Source organism: Neomonachus schauinslandi, chromosome 1 (genome assembly GCF_002201575.2).
Source record: "Neomonachus schauinslandi chromosome 1, ASM220157v2, whole genome shotgun sequence".
Classification (NCBI taxonomy): domain Eukaryota; kingdom Metazoa; phylum Chordata; class Mammalia; order Carnivora; family Phocidae; genus Neomonachus; species Neomonachus schauinslandi.
In genome coordinates, this window is record NC_058403.1 from 135045915 (window position 1) to 135068183 (window position 22269).

At 38.2% G+C, this 22269-nt stretch overlaps 1 pseudogene; it reads right to left on the bottom strand.

Annotated features, from left to right (window-relative positions):
- Positions 1-4922: 4922 nt before the first annotated feature.
- LOC110570673 overlaps positions 4923-22269 on the bottom strand; it is a 33122-nt pseudogene continuing 15775 nt past the window's right edge.

The following is a 22269-nucleotide window of genomic DNA, read 5'->3' on the forward strand; positions in this document are numbered from 1 at the left end:
CCTCACATATTCTAATACATGAATTCTTAATTACACTTTCTCTTTTGAAGTATAACTCTTTCTCTTTCTCCACCAATAACTGTAATTTGGTGTCTATTTAAATAGATAGTGGAAAACAGACAACCTAGGTATACCTGGATGTTCCTGAGTAGCCTGCTTCTCCATTTCTAACCTAACCCAACACTGGTTTTGCCTGGCTTGACTAGAGTACACCTCTTACCCTAATCTTCTCATTTTGCCATTTGGGACTTGACTATGTCTTTAAATCTGAGGAATTCTTAATCTCAGGAAACAAACTGAGGGTTGCTGGAGTGGTGGGGGGTGGGAGGTATGGGGTGGCTGGGTGATAGACATTGGGGAGGGTATGTGCTATGGTGAGCACTGGGAATTGTGTAAGACTGATGCATCACAGACCTGTACCTCTGAAACAAATAATATATGTTTAAAAAAAAAAAGAAGATAGCAGGAAGGGAAAAATGAAGGGGGTGAAATAGGAGGGGGAGATGAACCATGAGAGACTATGGACTCTGAGAAACAAACTGAGGGTTCTAGAGGGGAGGGGGGTGGGGGGGGTTAGCCTGGCGATGGGTAAAGAGGGCATGTACTGCATGGAGCACTGGGTGTTATACGCAAACAATGAATCGTGGAACACTACATCAAAAACTAATGATGTAATGTATGGTGATTAACATAACATAAAAAAAAAAACAGCACCAATATTCTGCTGCAGCCTTCTCTCCTACACTCCAGACCAAATTAGAATTTATCATGGGAAAAGATCCATTTGTCCATCTGAGTTTTCTGTTCCTCCTTCTTAGGAGCCACAAAGATAAATAAAATAAATAATTGAGAGAAAACCTGCCGAACTATCCGAACCCCATGATAACTGTCCCCCAAGAAGAATACTCTTAGAACTGCTTTACTGGCTCATTTTGGTAGCACATGTTTATTTGCTTCAGCGACATTCTACAAGGTAAACTGAAGCTAACACTCCTGTGTTACTTTCTAGCATTTAATTTTTAAATATGCAGTATAAAAGAACATAATAAGGGACTAGAGTATTGTTTGATTTTTCTAAACTATGGATATGAAGCAGGGTTCCCCCACAGAATTATATAATTCTTCTAGAAATCAGAATAGTACTTCACCATCAGACTTGCCCTCAAGTGCCATTTGAAGCAACTGTCCTATGAGACAAGGGTCTTAGCATCTCAGCCCCAAATCAGATACAATCCTTATTACTCAGTCACTTTTGATGCATCTAATGCTCTAAACAGTTCCTACCTACAGGTGCATTAGGTAGGATTAGTTATTGTGTGAATTGCCTCTACCTAGATGCATGGACCATGCTTGTTACCAAGAAAAAAAAATTAATTAAATTCAGGATAGCTCTTTCTATCACTAAAGGGAGAAAAGTCTAAGTAGAACTCTAAAATATTCATAAGTACTGCAATCTGTTCTGTTAAAATGAGAAAGAATTATAGCCCAGATAGATTTAATGTGAAACTACTTTTAAAGGTCAGTTATCTTCTGTTTTGCCTTGATTAGTCACATGATTTAATCAAAGTAGAGGGACCATGTGATGGGACACTTATAATTAATAGACCAAACATGTTCATCATTTTATGACAGCTAAATATTTTACAGCTTAACCCAGAAATCTTGAGCAGAGATTACTCCAACCTTTTACATTTTTTGGTTGAAAAAAAAGTCATACAGAATAACTACAGAAAGAAGAGTGCCTCAAACTTTTCCACTCCCACATTAATAACCATTTACCGTCTGTTCGTGGGGTGATTCTTACAAGTAACTGCAAAGCCTCTGTTTGGTTGATCTTATTATACTAACAAGCCTGTAGTAACAAATAGAGCAAAGAATTAACTTTCTAAAGGGAAAGCAACAAAAATTCTGCAACAAAAACTCAGGCCTATTACAGAAGATTTTCCTTTTCTTTTTTTTTTTTTCCCCTATCCTGACTTTCAATAGGCCTTGGGTTTGTTAGCCTGGCAAAAATGAACATGTCAGCTCTCATTGCAAATCACTGCCCAGCTAAAATGGGATTTTGAAACAGATGTGCCACCTGCTTCATTAAATAACATCAAATTCTTTTTTCTTGGTTTGCGTTATAGACATATTCTTCTCAGTTCCACAAATCATTTCTTTATGTGACTGTGGATCTAAAAAAAAAAAAAAAGACTGAAGAAGACTGAATTTTTTTTCCTCTGTCATCATGAATTACATAAATATAAGATATAGCAAAGTCTTTCTGCCTTAAATACCAGAAAATCTCTTCCAAAAATCTCCTTCCAAGAAAACAAAAGAGAAAAAGTAGAAGGAATCAAGCAAACAGCAAGAAAGGAAGGAGGAAAGAAAGGGGGGGAGGAGAGAAAGAGGAAGACCCTCTGTATGAATAAATCTAAACACGCGAAAGTAGTATCAGACGCAAGTATGCCAAAAGACTCAATTCTCAAGAAAAAGAAGTTGTTAATTCGATCTGCTAGTTTATTTACAAGCACTTTTATTACTGATAATGTATGATTCAGAAACCAGAATAATATTAAAGCTCAAAGCTTTATGATTTTGCATAATATGCCATGATGGGAAGGTGGTGTACTGAAGTACTTACAAGGCACAGATGGGCTGAACATTAGTATAACCCCAATACCAATTAGCTTACCTTATGATACGTGAGTTATCTATGGTTATTATGGATTGCCTTTTTTTCTCCATCAGCACTTGTCTGTTTACATGTACTGATTAATATATGGGATTTGTATTAATATATGGGACAGCCATCAGACTGTCACTTCGGCTGCGAGGTAAACATACACGGTTTGAGGCAACTGTTCTTTATAATTTCCATACCAACCTCTGACTGATGGAATGCCAGAGCTATAAAATGTTTTAGTAAAACAGAAACTTGGTCCAGGTGTTTGTGGTTTTTATGATTTTGACTCTCAAGGTCAAAGCACTACCTCTGTAGTCAGGCTTCATCACAGCTTAAGGGAAAAGTGGGGCAGGCCAATGGAAAGGACGAGTCTTTCTTCTCAACTCCTGAACCCCATAGCAGCAGCCTCAGACCCGCTGCTAGACATGCAGAATGTCAGGCTAAGCCCCTGACCTGCCACATCAGAATCAACACTTTAGCAATTTCCAGGGATTCAGGATGTACTTTAATGTTTGAAAAGTGGGCTAGGAAGATTGCCCCCTAGTGTGCAATATATTCCAGTAGTTCAAAGCCCTTCAGTGGACTTCAAGAACAGCCCCTCCCAGCCTGAATCTTAAATTTTTTGAACTGTGTCATTTGTATTGATGGATTAATCTCTCATACATAATCCAATACAAAATGACTTTCTTGTGTGTACAATTCTTAGATCTACTCCGCCAATTAATTATCCAGCCTGATTTTGATTGTGAAATTCTTTGACTTAATTTATAAAAACAAAACAAAACTTTCACATTCAGAGTATCTCATGAGCCAGCATATGTGGGAATAAAAACAGTAATTAGGTGTGCTTCAAAGTTACTTAAATGTATCATTAATTTTGTATGCATTTAAATGAGGCGTCTACAATTTTTTTTCCTATCAAGGGCCAGATGGTAAATATTTTAGGCTTTATGGACCAACAAGAAATATAACTTCCGGGCACCTGGGTGGCTCAGTTGGTTAAGTGACTGCCTTCGGCTCAGGTCATGATCCTGGAGTCCCGGGATCGAGTCCCACATCGGGCTCCCTGCTCAGCGGGGAGTCTGCTTCTCCCTCTGACCCTCCTCCCTCTCAGGCTCTCTGTCTCTCTCTCATTGTCTCTCTCGCAAATAAATAAAATCTTAAAAAAAAAAAAAAGAAATATAACTTCCTTTGTATCCAAATTTAGTATTCCCTTCATCAAAGTGTAGAAGTCATTCTTAGGTCTTGGCCATACAAAAAAAAAAAAAAAGGCAGTGGTCAGGATATAGCTCATAGGGTCTAGTTTGCTGATCCATTATTTGGGTCAACAATCTAAAATGTAGAGAATGAGGATCTGAGAGCTAAAAGATACCATTCTGGAACAGGATCCAGGAGCCACTCCCATACTTCTGTTGATATAGCAAGTCTATTGTCACTGTGGCCCTAACCCCTGCCAAGGCTTTGGTCTGGTGAGGCCAAGAGGCAGTGTGACATAGTTCTGATTCTGAAGAGAAAGGATAAGGCTAAGACAGATTTATTTATCAAGTATTCTTGCATTAGAAATGAGTGAGCACCCCTTTGATACTCAAAGGAAGTAAGTTTCACTAAACAAAAGAAAATGCTTCCTCTAAAAAAGAGAGCAAACTTACTGGACTCTCCACAACACAAGTGATAAGGATGTTTTTTTAAAAACCACTTTAAATACTGAATAGAATAAAAGTGTCAAAGATCAGGGATTGAAACTTTGTTCAGTATCATAGCTAAGAAATTTATAATTCTGCATTTTCTTTTCTTTCTAAGAAATGTTCTGCAACTTAATTAAAGAGAGGTCCTAAACTCTCAAGGTTCAGGGAGTGCTTTGCAACTGTCCTTTATTTTATTTATTTTCTTTTTAAGATTTTATTTATTTATTTGACAGAGAGAGACACAGCGAAAGAGGGAACACAGGCAGGGGGAGTGGGAGAGGGAGAAGCAGGCCTCCCGCCGAGTAGTGAGCCCGATGCAGGGCTCGATCCCAGGACCCTGGGATCATGACCCAAGCTGAAGGCAGACGCTCAACGACTGAGCCACCCAGGCGCCCCTGTCCTTTATTATTTTTTAAAAGTTATTTTATTTGTGTGTGCATGCACTTCTAACAATGCTACTGCTTTATTACTACCAGCAGGGGTGTTTGCTCTGTGAGGAACAGATAATTGGAAGGCTGGAAGGAAACGGGGTGGGTGGTCTGGAGGCCAGGCCCAAGAGGGCCTCAGTTTTACTTCTGGAAATGGACAGATATCATGAAGGAGTCATGGTAGGCTATGGCTATGCCACCAATAAGATTAAGAAATTCTTGGAAATCCATCTGCCCATCAGACTTAAGGTCCAGTTTCTTCATCATGCCGTCAAGGACACTGGGATCCTTCTGGTTCTTTGTGAAGACAACCAGGTCTGTATTCATGAAGGTGAAGAACTTGCTCTTGAAGGGTCTGTAGCCGTTAACTTTCTATCCAGCATACTTCCAGGAGACAGCAGAGACTCAATGCACTGCTCAGTCTCTGTATGGCTGGACACTTTTGCCAAGGTGGAGCCAAGTGGAGTGGAACAGAGTCTGTGACCTGTGAGTGGCACTGTGAGCTCTGTCCTTTAACTTTAGATACTAGTTTTAAGGGGCTACTGAAACTCACTTTCCCATCCACACCCTTGGCAAATTGCTAATCCATCACAGCACAATCCCCTGAGCCTAAATGCTCTCAGACTGCAAATCAATTGATCTGGCAATCGAGAGGAAGCCTATGGCTGTCCTTGGCTGTAGACACACTTCACTGAATGTGGAGCTTAGTACTAAAAGCAAAGACAGTACAGCGGGCATTAGCAACGTGAATTTGACTCCTGTATCAACTCTCCTCTCCTCTGTGTCAGTGACTTAAGATGAGAAGCAGGAGGAACCTACTATAACACCACAGACAATAATCCAGCAAAGGAGGACTCAACTTCCTCAGGAAGTTCTGCTTTATGCTCTCTGGGGTCCAGTGGTGTCCAGGTGTCAGTGTATGCTACTTCTAGTTTATACTGCTTAATATCCACTGAGAGGCAATAAATAGGGCCTATTCTAAAAATTCAGCATTATGTACAAACACCTAATTTTTGCAAAGACTCTTTAGGTTCTGTTAAGGTGTTTATTGCCCATATAATCTTGGGAAAATCCCATTAGCAGATGTCTTGGCATTTAGTCTAAAAATTACTAATACCAAGATACATAACTTTGATATAAAGGAGCAGCGCTCTCTTTTCCTTCACGTCTGAACTCACAAGCCTACTAATAGAATCTTTATGCTTCGTAGTGGAAGGAAATAGAGAGAGGATGAATAATAAAGGTTTGGGTTCTATTAAAATAGAACATCCTAGAACTTTTCCAGGGGAGGTGGCAAGAAAAATGTCTGTGTTGGCTGTCATCTCAGTGAGGAGGACATTAATTTTTCTTTCTGCTTGTCAAGATACATTTTATTCTGTTTAAGTCAATTTATATGGACCAGATGTGCACATACAAGGTTGTACAGGAAACACACAAAAGTGCATTTTGCCTTTGCCTCAGAATTCCACAGTTAGCTATTCTTCCCCTGGTCCAAATTGTCTTCCCAACTCAATCTTGTTGATAGTTGGTTCCTAAACGTTCACCCAATTTTGGCCCTGTGTTTAGGTAGCTGCTTCATGTCTAGCTGCTTGAATATTGTGATCTGACTGTGGAATGTCTAGTCTGTCTTCAACTGTCATCCTTCAGAAAATTATTTCTAATGTTCTCAACAGCTCAAAGTACCAATGCCTCAAAATCTAAGCAAAAAACATAACCACCTGGACCTCATTTCTAATCCCTTAACCAAACAGATGAGAAATAAAGGATGGGAAGCACTAGAGGCTTTTGACTGAGTCCCTGAGTTCAGCATCACCTCCACAAATCTCAGAAGGCTTCCAACACTTTCATTTCCAACACAAATGGAAAACATTTCAGATTTCACTTGTTACTAGTAGAGCTAAGTAATTTCTATACTCAAACAGATGGTGTCTTTCACAATTCCATTGCCATCTTTGGTTCTGAAACATAACCAAGAATTATGGCCAATCCCTGGTTTCTTTGCAGATCTGCACAGAAAACCAGGTGGGAAGTCACAACAACTTGCCTGAACTCACTCAGCAAAGAAAGTTCACCAACAGAATCTAGTTACCAGCAGTGAAAACCAAGAAGGGGACTCTGCATTAATGGTAAGTAAAGGCAGAGGAAATTATGTGTCAACAGATCTAAATGGCTCAAAAGACAGATTTGGGAGGACAAGAGCAAAGGAAAAACTCCTCAAATTGCCTTTTAGCTCTCTCTAAAAAAAGAAAATGTTATTCAAAATCTAAGTTATATAAAAGAAAATATAAACTGGACAGCTGTTCTTTCACATCACATAAGGATACCATTGTCAGCTATCTCAACCACCAGCAGCAGGTAATATATACATTTCTAATACATTCCTGGTCACACCCAGATTTTGAAGATTATTTGCTTTGGGCAGAATCCTCATACTTTTATACTTTTGCCTCCATTTTTGAAACTAAAAATCTCACGACCACCTGGAAATTCTGTTATGCCTTCTAGGCAGTATTTCTCCCAAGTAAGGTTATTAAGATATTAAACTTGACAAATATTTGTGGAGCTCTTACTATGTGCCAGGTATTATTTTAGACATTTGGTATTCACCATGAATAAAACAAATATCTCTGCCTGCATGGAGCTTACATTCAAGTCAGAGGGAGGAAGAATGGAAAGCAGCAGAGAAAAACTCTAATCAGTAGAAATAATAAATTAATAAACAATGCAGGATATAAGACAATTCAGACCAGAGTCAGGGTAAGAAGAGGACAAAAAGGCTTAAAGACAATGTTGTAGATTGTAGGAACCCATCTTTCCTCTGAACCCATAGCACCTTGCAGCTCTTATTTCTACCTACCTCATATTTCTTTTTCCCTATCAAAATCTTTATTAAGGCATCTTAGTAAAGTAGCTAAGCCCCTGAATTTGGAGTCAAACCTAAGATCCAATCCTTGGCCCACAATTTATTAGCTGTGAACTAATAAATTTGGCAAGTTATTTGGCATCTCTAAAGCTTAGCTTCTATCAATCAGTTGTGGGTTTTGGGGGGAGTAAAAGAAATTTCTTAAATTGGACCTAAAAGTAATGCCTAGATATATTAAGAACTAAATACATGGTATATAGTATTGCCTTCTGCATGCAAAGTATTCTGCACTTTTAATTGTTTGTCCACCTGTCATTTCCTCCTCTCATAGATACACAGTTCCTGAGAACAGGTCTGTATTCACTGCAGCAGCACCTAGCAGTAGAGACACTGAATTCCTAAAAGAAGACACGCATTGTAGCCCAAAATCTGGGTCTCAGATTTAAGAGACTGGGTCCCAGGCTCTTAATCAGTAAAATGAGAACTTCCTAATAAATATCTAAAAACTCATAAAACAAATTAAGGTATCAAAACTCTGTTATGCAAGAAATGCTTCCCGAATTGAGTCAGTAAAGACTCAATGATTATAATGGATTTGACTGGAGAGTATCGTCCTGATAAACAGCTGAAGTTTGTTCACTGTAGAGACAAGAGGATTAGACATTGATAGTCTTCTCATCTCCTCTGGGATGACAGTGATTCTTTAAAGAAGTCTCTAAGATAAGACTCTGAAAGTGGCTCCTTTGCTACAGAATGTCCTGTAACTTTCAGTAAAAAGTTGCCCTGTCACTTTCAGTAAAAGAAAAAGGAGTAAGATGAACGCCCTTGCCAAAGTTCCTTTTCCCTAAACCCAAGGTTAGGTTCCGGGATGTCATGGGGTGTGCACCTGCCCTGTGAGATTTTCAGAGAGAAAAGTGTTTTTGTAAATACCAGCCTTTGCTTATATAATATTTTAAAATAACATGGAATTTCATGGATAATAGTGCTTCCTATATGACTCTCTTTCCCACCCTCCCTGGTAAACTAACCCAGAGTTTCTTTTTTCTCTGCAGCCCAGATGCCGTCTCGTGACTGTGTGTGTCTGTGATCTACTTCCAGATGGACCTCCACAGTTCTTACCCCTGCAGTTGCTATTACTGGCTCACTGCTGCTGGCAAGTCCATCAGAAAATAAAGATATGTTATGGAAGCTAATAATGGTCTGTCACCATCCCAGTCGAGTAACAGCTGTGTAACATACCCCATAATGGACTAAAACTTAGAGTACAAGTAGCTTTGTCATCATGTAATTGAAAGGAAACATGGACAGGGCCAGAAACACATATCTAACAAGAAAAAAACACGGGGAAAAAATCACTATAAGACATGTAACTTAAAAGTTGTATTTCTTTTCCAGAGTGAGGCTGTAGTTTTGATTCTATTTTTTTTAAGAATATCAGAGTTCTCCAATTAACATGTATCATTATGTGTGGCTAATATTTTAAGCTGATGACCCAACTGTATATTTTTGCTTAATTCTTTGTTTTTATCATGCTTCCTAAGAGGGCTCTTCATATATTTTCTTTCCAGACAGAGAGAGGGATCGTACTTTCTTGAACCCTTTGAAGTTAGGCATGGCCACGGGACTTGTTTGGTCAATGAAATATAAGTGAAAGTAATATATGTCACTTCTGAGAAGCTGTAGAAGCAAGCACAGGATTGTCTTGTTCCCTTTACCCCCTTATGGTAATTACGAAGACACATGTGAAACGGAAATTCTGTCATCCTTGGTCCCTGCATGTTAACAATGAACAGAACTCTATCAACAGACATATAACAAGCTTGAGAAGTAAGCTGTATTTGGTGTTTGGCCACTGAGATTTTGGGGTTGTGATCACAACACAAGGTAATGAATCCTGGCTGATATAGGGCTTAATCATTACTTTTAAATGATTAATTTTAAAGCATATAACGTGAACTTGGTGATGGTCTGAGCATCAAATGTTTTAAAGTTGAAAGTCTTCAGTAAAAGATGAGGATAGCAAAGATCAAAGCCTATCTCCAGAGTGCTCAACTCTGAATAGTTTTGAAGCAGAACATGTGATGAGATAAAGAACCCATTTCCATAAATGGCAAGGAATAAAGAGCATCCCTCCTCTCCATCCTCTGATAATTGTTTATTTAGCTAAAGACACATGTCTTCACCATACCAATTCTGTTAAATTCAGCTTAAAATCTTTGGTGATGGACAAGAACTAGTCAGAACTAATTAGTCAAGGCCCTTTGCTGGGGCTGCATTGTGGGAAGAGACAAAAATACTGGGTGTGTGTTTGGTTCCAGGTTCCTCAGGTACAGGCATGGCTGGCAATGGTGCATAAAATCAAAGGAAGAAAGACAACTCGTTGAAATGTACACTAGGGTGAATCTGTATGTTGATTATACATCAATTGGATATTTAAGAAAAGGCAAGAAAGCAAACAAAAGGGCTTGAATAAAGAAAAAAGATTTTAGAAAAAAATAATTCAATTACAATAATACCAGCTCAAACAAAACAAAACAAAACACATTACCTTTCTCTCACTTGAACAGATGGAATAAAATTTCTATTATGAGCTTAAAGAGAGGACGTAATCATCTCACACATAAGCTAGATTGATGGAATTTAGGATGGCATAAATACTAGTTATTAAAAGGACATATTCCTTAAGGCACCTTAAAATATTACTGCCTTTTTGAGGACTGGAGGGTAGGGACATTTAAGAATAGTTCACTAACCTGTGGTCCAGTTGTAAGCATCTCTAAGTGTGAAAAGAAAACTCGATGCCAGTGAGGGGAGGCAGTTTTAGTTCTGTTTCTAGGAGTTCTAGGGATGCTGTGACAATCCCCAAGGGGCAGCTATGTTATTCCTTCATGGCTTCTCAGAAGGAAGAATTACATTTCTCATATTGCGCCTATATATGTTTCCTTATTAACATTCAGAATTGGGAATTTTATCTTATAATTATTCCAGTAAGAAATTTTCTGAACTTGATGATTCAGAGGATAGAACAAATATGTTTGCAATTTTGTACTTACTTTTATGTAAATATTTGTTATGTGAATTACATAACTCTTATAAAACCTCGTCTTTTCATTAAATCTAATTTGAGCTCTCAACTTCACATTATAGAACACTTCCCTAAAAGTGCTTTTATGAAAATATATAAGCTTGCATGTTGCTTTATACTTCAGAAATCCACCTGTCATATTTATTTTTTTAAAAACCCTCTAATTGTCTGCATGGCTAACTGGAATTTAAAATGAATCCCCCAAAATAAAGTTGTGTAATATTGTAAACTTTGTCCAAAATAGTAGGTGCTAGAAATTGTCAGCTCTTCATAAGAAAATAGTTTAAAATTATATGGATTTTATATAAAATAATAACACCTTCAAACTTCAATGGGCCCAAGTTATTTGCTAAAAATTTTGTGCTATGAAAGATCTTAGAATTCAATTAGCACAAACTTCCATACATTTGACTTGATGATCTAGACGTAGGTTGTGCATCACACATAATTTCTTCCACTAATGAAATAATAAGCATGCATTAGACCTGGTAGAAGTCTTTTAATGAAGTGTGTGACTTCCTGACATGCTTTGGTATGTGCTTTACAAATATAGAAGAACAGATTGTAAACTCCTCCAGCAGTCTTTAGTCAAAAGGGAGCAATCAAAATTTTAAGGGTTGATCTGGTACAGCATACTGTTATAAAATTAATAGTGACAGTCCTAATGAAACCCTTTAATGTGATGATTAAAAAGATCCTATGAAATAAAGTACACATATAATCTAAAAATGCATTCTTATCCCTGGAGAAATGAAGGTTGGGTGAAGGATCTGAGTTTTTCAAACTTCTTTTCAGTAATAATAGCTCACACCTGTGCAGGCAATTTAACTTTTTATGAAGCACTTCCATAACTTCCACCTAATTGTATCCTTATACCATCTCTATCAAGTAGTCATGGGGGAAATAACCATTCCCATTTGTCATCAAGGAAACTGCTTCCAAAAGAAATTATTAAGGGACTTACTCAAGGCCAAGCAAGTCAGTGGGGGACTAGCCCTGGAAACCATATTATGTAACTCCAAACACAGGGCTCTTCCACACAGACAAACTAAGTGAGTACTAATATCTCCTGCTGGGGAAAATCATTCCCATAAAGAAGACTATATTCCGTTCTGAGAACCAGCACTTGAATAAAAAGGAAACTTGGAGATGGTTTAGAGACAAATAGTAAAAATGACCCACATTTGAAAAATACACTAGAGGAAGATAGTGCCCTGAAACTGATTTGTCGGGAAATTTTAGCCTTGTGTACGAAAGACTGAGCAAGGAATCACTATCATTAAACAACATACAGCATTTTCTGCTTAAAATTTAAGACAGAATGTCAAGTATATTACATCAGAAGATAGGCTGGGTTGCTAAGAATATCCTAGGATGAGAATTACCAGATGTCTGTACTACCAGGTGGTTTATGCCAATCTATTCCTTAGAGATTGTCAAGGCTGGGTAGAGAGTGCCGCCAATTTGGGTGTAAGAGACTCCAAAGTCAAAAGGATCCATTTGATAATTCTCTACCCTCTGATGGTTCACCTCCAGCATCTCTAAAAAAGACCTGAGTCTAAATGAAATGGAGCCTCTCTTGAGTTACACTGAAGTTTGGTAACTCTACTCTGCATAGAGTCATTCATTCAGAATTTCCAGAAGTTTCAGAACTAACCAGAACCAGCAGGAACATATACAATCTGCACAAATTTATATCCATGCATGTATACAAAATGTAAGCATACAAGAGACAAGTTGATAGTACTAAACCAGTTCTCTATGTTTGCAATTGACGTGGGAGCATAGTGTGGCACTGAGTACATGCTTATAGCATTCACATAAGTTTCAAATGCTTGTAACTATTGTGATCAATAATTCCAAGGGGTGCACTTTGTATGAAGGGAATTTTAAAAAGATAGTGACAATTTATTCTGAAAACAAAACACAATAAAAAAGCAAAGACAACTCACATGGTTTTCCAACTCTAGGCATCATCATCTTGACTAATTGCCAAGAAGTAGCCAGTAAATTCAGGCACCATCATATAGAATATATATAATGATATATATATATGTGAGAAACAATTTGAAGATGGCAATAGGTATGTTCAAAATGACCAATCTACTCTTTGGAATAAAGACTGTGAGGCAGCTTATCATACATGTGATTATATAAAATGACCTTAAAAATAGCTTTGAAGTCAATTTCCAGTTCTCTACTACAGAACTTGTGCACCCCCTATACTATATGACTAAAAGGATAAATTTGGTTAATCAAAGATATTTCTGTACTCTGTAACTCAGATCTTAACTGTTGACAACTTACTGAGTCCCAAGGAAAGGTTCAAATGTTAACTGGTTGATTTGCTAAGCCCAGTAATGACTACGACGTGGCTCTCTATTCTCCTCTAACCTGAGCCTTCTTCATATTCTATATCTATAGCAAGGGTATATTAAATCAAGTTAGAAAATGTTCTTAAAAAGTACTTTTTTCCCCTCTCTAAGATGCTATCAATTCTAAGATTCACCACCAGTTTAGTCAATAGTGGCTTTGTTTTTGTTTGGGGGATGGGCACTGCCACAGTAAATATGCACATAGTGTCAAGTTCAACCTAATATCAGAACTGCTTAAAAGTATCCAAGGTATTTCAAGAATTAAAGAACCACAGCAGTTCCTGCTCAGAATTGAGTTGAAAATAAATCATTCACTGTGCTCTACCCCATTGCTTCTTAAATTATATACAAACCTCTATCCCAATACAGGAGCTCAGTAAATGGCTGATAAACCATTCTATATTCAATATTGTGATCACTGCACAGGGCTAAGTAGAGACCGTGTAGCCTAACTGTAATATCTGAATAGAAATCTACTTTTCCTATTTCTATTCCTAGAGCCTTTTCTCTTATTTCCTCACATGTCTCCTTCACTAAAAGATCAAGCTTTAGCCAATAAGGGTTTGTCAAGAGGCAGGCAGAAGCAAAAATATATTGCCATTTTATCAGTAATGATACAGTCAATTTATTGTATGGTGATTATACCTACCTTACAGAATTGATGTGAGGATTAAATAACACAGCACATGAGCATCTAACATTGAGCTAGACATTTCATAAGCAATAAGTTGTAGTAACTATTAGTTTTCCTCACATTCTACAGCTCCTCCAAAATCACCTATAGAAGTTTCTTCTATTTCCCTGTGGAGCTTACAATTTGTCTAAGAAATCTGTATAACAAACATCCCAAAGAGCTGGTCTGGCAATGGGAGAGCCCTCAGTGGAGAGCAAGGGAGAAGAAGAAAGTAAATGAGCAATGCCACAATTTTCTTTCATAGATGGATGAAGGAAAGAATAAGAACGCCCAAGTTCTCATACCTTCTGTCTGTCCTATCCCTGTGAGGGCCAGTCTTCTACAAGCCATGCAGACTGTGTGACAAAAAAGATAAACCCAGTCACTAACCCTCAGAGCTCAGATTCTAGGCTGTGATAATTACTAAGTATGATGAGTCCACAGAATGAAATACAACTTAATCCATGTTTGTATATGATGGTGGGAAGGCATGGGGAACAGTGGTCAAGGAAAGCTGTTGTGAATAAGATTTATGTTGGGATTTGAGAGAGACTTAATTAGATGTCAGGGTGCAAACTATCCCAGACAGAGGAAACACCATGCATGACCATAAGTTTCAAATGACCTCCAAAGAACTGAGTGTCAGTGTAGATTTTCACAAATGTTTACAGACTGAGAAATGAACTACTTCTGGAGGCAAGAAGTGTGTTACTCATACAGGGATGCCTTGGCTATAGAACCCCTTTTAAGTAACTGTCTTTGGGTCTGATTTTCAGGCTCCAAAAGCTTCCCTCCCCCTGTTTTGCCCCCACATTTGATCCAGAAGCTTCCCTCTCTCTGTTTCCCTCCCACATTTGCTCCATTTATACTGGCTCTGGGCTTTGTTCCCTATCAGCATCTGAGGCAATCCTTGTAACAATCATAGCAATTCCAAGTAGGTAACTAGCAAGGTCAAATGCATGGTAGATATCATCTTTGTGGAGTCAACCAGGCCCACATTCAATTTAGGTTCTACAAAAGCAGTGGCAATTCTAAGAGGAAAGAAAGTATATGAGTTGGGATGTGGGAAGATGAAACAAAAGTGGCAAATTGTTGATACTTACTGAAGCTCTGAGTGAAGGGACACAGGGTTCTTAATATTGGTCTACTTTTGTGCATCCTTGAAAATTTCCATAATAATATTAGAAAGATTTTTAGAAGTCCACCTTCCATCACTTACAAGTAGTTTAATCCTAGGTAAGTTATTTAACTCTTCTGAATACCAATTCTTTGATTTAATAAATAAGGGAAATGTTCACCTCACAAAGTTGATGTAAAGATTAAGTGAAAAGATAGAAGAAAAGGACTGGGGACAGGGTCCATATGAGGAGGGGGCTCTACAGACATGAGTGCCCTTCAAGTTTACCAATTAAAGATCCAGCACCAAGGCCAAAATTTGGGCCTTCTAGCCCTGGCCTTGGGTCCTAGAATGTCTCAAATCTTAATGAGCACATGAAACACCTGAAGACCTTGTCAAAATGCAGAAGTACAGACTGTAATTCAGTTAATCTTGGAGAGTCCCAAGATACTGCATTTCTAATAAGCATCTAGGTAATTCTGAAGCTGCTGGACCACAGATCATAATTCATGAAGCAGACCCTGACTTCTGCTTTATTTCTGAGACTAAGTTTCCAATTGTACCCTCTTCCAATTACTGGATTTCTGTTTTACTCTCCTGTTCTGAGTCTCTGGCTATGTAGTTCTAATCCCTCCAGGAATGAGGTCCTAGATACATGCCAACAATTACTCTCAGAGTCCACAAACTTGTTCCTAAATTTGGTAATAGAAGTTACTCTCGGGGCGCCTGGGTGGCTCAGTCGTTAAGCGTCTGCCTTCGGCTCAGGTCATGATCCCAGGGTCCTGGGATCGAGCCCCGCATCAGGTTCCCTGCTCAGCGGGAAGCCTGCTTCTCCCTCTCCCACTCCCCCTGCTTGTGTTCCCTCTCTTGCTGTGTCTCTCTCTGTCAAATAAATAAAAATCTTAAAAAAAAAATTAAGGAAAAAAAAAAAAAAGAAGTTACTCTCAACAAGGCCCGAGACTCTGATTTCCTTTGTGGATCCCTGAAGAATTTATTCTTCTAAGTCCACTGTTGCTATGCTGCCTTGATTGCTTCATTATCCCTACATGCACCTCTCTTCCTTACACTAAAGTGGGCACCAAATGCTTCCCTGAAGCACCACAGGTGGTCTTGGCACAGTGTGGATGTGCCCAAAGGAAAATTTTCCAATTGCCCACATGATTTGTCCCCCAGTGTTTCTCAACCACGGTGGGTAGTTTCACTCAAGATCCTTTACCTGTAATACCTTTACCATCACCATTTTCTGACAGCCAATGCTTTCATACCCATCTGTGGCAAGAGAAACCATTTCAAGATTGGAAGAGGAGAAAGATGCTTAAACCCATCAAAGGTATGCCACCCGTAATGTGTTTATTCATAAGCAGATGCTTTATTTGAAAGCAGTCTTCAATGTGTGAACATGAAATTTATATAAACTAGTTTATGCAGAACTCTGGAATAAGGTTTAGAATTATCTTTTCTAATCCACCCATTACAATCACCCTTGTAACTTCCAGAAGAGCTGGATGTATAAATTCTGAAAACTTGCTAGGGAAAGAAACCTATCAGCTGTTACTTGTAGGTAGATTATAAGATTATATTCTGGCAAGGTTAATGGAAAGTGTCATCTACTATATATACATATTTTCCATCCCCCCCCCCACCCTGGAACAAACACAAAAGCTATTAAAAATCATGACAAAAATCAAACATTGAGAATAATGCACTCATGTGTAAACATGACTCTTCCAACTGACAGGAGTAACCTTGACAAGCTGCCACCCATCAACACTTTCTAAACTGACTGGAGTATTCCACATCTTTCCTGCAACATTAAAAGACAGTTTGCAAAATTATCAACTCCCATTGAGATTGAAAGGAACTTTCTCATCCTAATAAAACAGTATCTCTTAAGGTTCACGGAAACTCAACATTCATGAATAGTTAAAAGTGCTTTGCATATAACTCACACTTGCTCTTGAGACTTTCTTCTGAGCATATTTTTCCTCTCTCTTGAAGCTTCCTTTTCCTGTTAGAGTTTATTTCTTACATTTTTTCTTGCTTTATTTTCATTTCAGACCCCTAGGGCATATAATATATCACATGATTTAGGCTATAAGTTTGTTGGCAACAGCTTTCTGAAAAGTAAACTATAGATTTAAGTAGTAATGATGGATATGCACTGGGTTTAACTATTCTGCATTCATTTCCTCATATTCTTTAGAAGAAAAAAATTTCCAATTACACTCTGAGAAAAGGCTGCCCCGAGATCCCATTCATGGAGACATCTTGTGGAACTTAGCTGCCCTCTTTAATACCCATCACCAGGCTAACCCATCCCCCCACACCCCTCCCCTCTAGAACCCTCAGTTTGTTTCTCAGAGTCCATAGTCTCTCATGGTTCATCTCCCCCTCCGATTCCCTCCCTCCATTTTTCCCTTCCTACTATCTTTTTAATTTTTTTAACATATAATGTATTATTTGTTTCAGAGGTACAGGTCTGTGATTTAACAGTCTTACACAATTCACAGCACTCACCATAGCACATACCCTCCCCAGTGTCTATCACCCAGCTACCCCATCCCTCCCACCCCCCACCACTCCAGCAACCCTCAGTTTGTTTCCTGAGATTAAGAATTCCTCAGATCAGTGAGATCATATAATACATGTCTTTCTCTGATTGACTTAATTCACTTAGCGTAAACCCTCTAGTTCCATCCACATCGTTGCAAATGGCAAGATTTCAGAGTTTTTTTGATGGCTGCATAATATTCCATTATATGTATATACCACATCTTCTTTATCCATTCATCTGTCGATGGACATCTTGGCTCTTCCCACAATGTGGCTATTGTGGACATTGCTGCTGTAAACATTGGGGTGCACGTACCCCTTTGGATCCCTACACTTGTATCTTTGGGGTAAATACCCAGTAGTGCAATTGCTGGGTCATAGGGTAGCTCTATTTTCAATTTTTCGAGGAACCTCCATACTGTTTTCCAGAGTGGCTGCACCAGCTTGCATTCCCACCAACAGTGTAGGAGGGTTCCCCCTTTCTCTGCATCCCCGCCAACATCTGTCGTTTCCTGACTTGTTAATTTTAGCCATTCTGACTGGTGTGAGGTGGTATCTCATTGAAGTTTTGATTTGGATTTCCCTGATGCCGAGCAATGTTGAGCACTTTTTCATGTGTCTGTTGGCCATTTGGATGTCTTCTTTGGAAAAATGTCTGTTCATGTCTTCTGCCCATTTCTTGATTAGGTTATTTGTTCTTTGGGTATTGAGTTTGATAAGTTCTTTTTAGATTTTGGATACTAGCCCTTTATCTGATATGTCATTTGCAAATATCTTCTCCCATTCTGTTGGTTGTCTTTTGGTTTTGTTGAAAATGCCATTTTATTTAAAGATTTGACCCATAATCAAAAGAAGAGTTGGGCTAGTGTCAACTTTTTGAACACTAGCTCTCTCACAATTACTCTTTTTTAACTTTGTAATAATATATTACCTCTGATATCCAGTAAGTTTTTATCAAGACATTTTATATTATATTGTTTGAGACTTATTTTTATTTTTAGAGAGAGGGAGAGAGGATGGGGGGAGGGCAAAGGGAGAGAGAGAATCCCAGGCAGGCTCCACACTCAGCATGGAGCCTAAAGTAGGGCTCAATCGCACAACCCTGATATCATAACTTGAGCCAAAATCAAGAGTCAGACACGTAACTGACTGAGCTACTCAGGTGCCCCATTTGAGACTTATTTTTAAAAATTAAGAGATGGATATTATATACATTCCACATCAATAGCCCTGTTCCCCCCATTCCAGCCAAGGACCACTTCCCAAATTCTGCAACTATAGACAATGATATTCAGGGATTTAATAGAAGAGCCATGTTTTAGCAAAATAGGTATACAAACTGAATGTTAGATGGGAAATAATTTACCATATGGGATAAGGCCACTACTTACTATAAATAATTTGCCATATTATTTCAGATCTGTAATACAGATTCAAAGAAATAGTTCAAGATGATCAAGTTCTATTTAGTATTGGCATAACTCTGCTATGGTATTGTCATGAATCTGGAACTAAACTATAAAGCTATTACCTAGTTCAAGATATCATAATTTCAGGTGGACATTATCCAGGTGGTCATATCCTTAGAAGAGAGAGAAGGAAGAGCTCAGACTTTGGTCAGACAGCTAAGAATCTGGTCACACCCACTTACTGTTGTATGACCTTGACCAAGTTAATTCTCTAAGACTTTATCTCCTCATGGCAATAATGGGAAAATCATAATTGCTAATTCCATAGTTACTGTTATGCTTATACAAGATAGGTCATGTAAGGGGCATAACCAGTGCCTGATTATGGGGCTCCCATCTCTGAACAGGCACACAGACTTCTCTCCACTGTTTTTGGCAGTTAATGGCTCTCAGCTGAGTCACTCTCTGGGAATTGCCCTCAGTCAAAAAGCTGTCTCTTCCTGGGGGTATCCTATCTCCAAGCTTGGTCAATGACATCTACTGTATCATTTCAAGACAACTCTGAAAGGCCAGGTCCTGAGCTACCCATGGAGTGGCAGAGAAAACCGCATTAAAGTCCAACTTCTCTTTCTGGTCTAATCCTGCTTTCCTCATTTTCATGCAGGTGATGATCACAGTATCATTTCCCAACAAACTTCATGCACACCCATCTCCATCTTAAAGTCTACTTCAAGGGAAAGCTGACCTAAAACACTATTACCTAGAAAAGGCTTGATCAACATTAGCTTTGATGATGCCTGTGATTGTGAAGCAGAAGGGGGTATAGAAAGATGAAGTTGATTGTTTTCTTTCAATAAAATTTGATCTTTAACATGCACAGAAACGGTTTCCTTAAATTATATTCTCTAATAGTGTAGGACAAGTTCCATGTTAAAAGTAGAACTGCTGACAATTATGACTGGCTACTCTTTACTAACAATCAGCTTAATTAGTAGATTGTATCCAAATTGACACTTCCATTTTCAACTCAGTGATTGTTTAGCTATTTCTATTTGGGAGCTTTTATCACACTGGATAAGTGTTGATCCAAATTTTAAAAAAGCAAATCCCCTTAAACAGCAGCTTCCTCTAAGGGCCCTTTACACTCTAATATTCCATGATTCTGTAATTTTGATGATAGCAATATCTGACTAATACATTCTCTGGGAAACAAAGTCATTTAAATACCAAATTGTCCTTGAAAACAACACTTTATAAAGTATGAAAAGCAGTGGTGGTATGAATCAAATAATTCAAGTGGCAGCATGCAAACTGCAATTGAAGAGTAGGGGTGTTGGGAAAAACAATCCCAGGTTTTATCCTAACAGAACCAAGGAGCAATGATGCAGAGCATGGCCTAGCCTTGGATGTTGGAATAATGTCATGACAAACTGTAGCGTAGGACATGACACTGGAGATCACTAGGTCAACTCTTCTCTCTTCATTGATAAATGAACTGAGGGCCAGTAAAACTAAATTACTTCCTCATGACCATACAACTAGTGAGAGACAGAGCCCATTCTCAAAGCCAGCTCTTTTCAATTCACCTTGACTCCAGTCACATGCTCATTCTCTCAGACCCTTGGCCAATCCAAGAAAACTCCTTCCCTCCTTCTTCTTCATTCCCATAAATTATTTCATGTTCTCTGCCTGAACCAGGCAGGTCTTCTTTTCACTAACATCTCTTTATAAAATTTCCATCTGAGAAATTCTCCAAGATACACATTTTGCCTTTCATATCTGAAATAACTTTAGCCATTATTAAATAACATATGATACCATAATACACACATACATGTGGTTTTAATAAATCCGTTTGCTTTCTATATGATTTCTACTGATTGTTAACAATATTACAAATGTGGTGAGGTTAAAACAGTCTCCTTCATTTACAGGTTAGTATAGTCTTGGAACAAAGATTAGAGGAAAATATTTTGCCTTGTTCACAAAATGCTGTTTTAATGTAAATGTGGGCCCCCACTAGTCACAATCAACATGATAGCATGTTTTGGAAACGCTTTTTCTAAGCATTTTACAAGTTCTGACAAGTAACACCCTAAACTTCGCCTTAAAATGGTTCTCAAAAATCCATAGTAGAAACAATTAAAATGTACCAAGAAAATGAATTTAGAAGAGGCTATTAGTTTTTTAAATAATTATTTTAAGGACATGCTGATAAAAATGATCTGAAATGGTTTTGTGGATGAGACTTTCAAGTCAGAAACAGCGTAATCATATTGAACTGAAGTAAGTCAAATGTTCCTGAGTAGTGTGTTTCCAATAGAATTGAAAAATAAGACACATTTTAAGTTAATCCATAAAATCTCTAAACATATATTATTTATCTACACTGAAGATGTCCTTTGAGGCACAAACATAATTTAGTCCGGTGGCAGATGTTTCTTAATGGGCTGACACTAAGCGCAATCATTACATGTGCAGTGAATTACATATAATACATATACTATCCCTCTCTGAGCCTTCTGAATTACTCATAAACTAGCTCTTTTGAGTGTTTCAGATGCTTCTATCTTTATTTTGTAATTAAAAAACACATGCGTGCTACACATGAGAAGCACATTTCGTATTTCCAAATAATCCTGGGTGGGGTAGGGAAGACCACTCATTTTCTATTTCTAATCATTTCATTCTATAATGTTTTCCAATTTTCCTATCTTGGTTTGCTTTGGGAAAGATAAAAGGTGGGGAGGCTAAGAATCTATCCTATGCTTAGCATGTTCCTTTTTTTTAATTTATTAAGGTTTTAAGATTTTATTTGACAGAGAGACACATTGAGAGAGGGAACACAAGCAGGGGGAGTGGGAGAGGGAGAAGCAGGCTTCTCACGGAGCAGGGAGCCCAATGCAGGATCCCAGGGCCCTGGGATAATGACCTGAGCTGAAGGCAGACGCTTAATGACTGAGCCACCCAGGCACCCCTAAGTTTTTAAGTTTAATTCAGTATAGTTAACATACAGTGTTATATTAATTTCATGTGTACAGTACAATGATTCAACAATTCTATACATTATTCAGTGTTCATTGTGATAAGTGTACTCTTAATCCCCTTCACGTGTTTCACCCATCCCCCACACTCCTCTCCAGTACCATAAATTTGTTCTGTTTCTTGGTTTGTCTTTTTTTCCCCTTTCCACTTGTTTCTTAAATTTTATATTTGAGTGAAATTATATGGTATTCACCTTTCTCTGACTTAATTTGCTTAGCATTATACTCTCCAGCTCCATCTATATTATTGCAAATGACAAGATCTCATTCTTTCTTATGGCTGAATAGTCCATTGTATGCATACATCACATCTTCTTTATCCATTCATCTATCAGTGGATACTGGGGTTGCTTCCATAATTTGGCTATT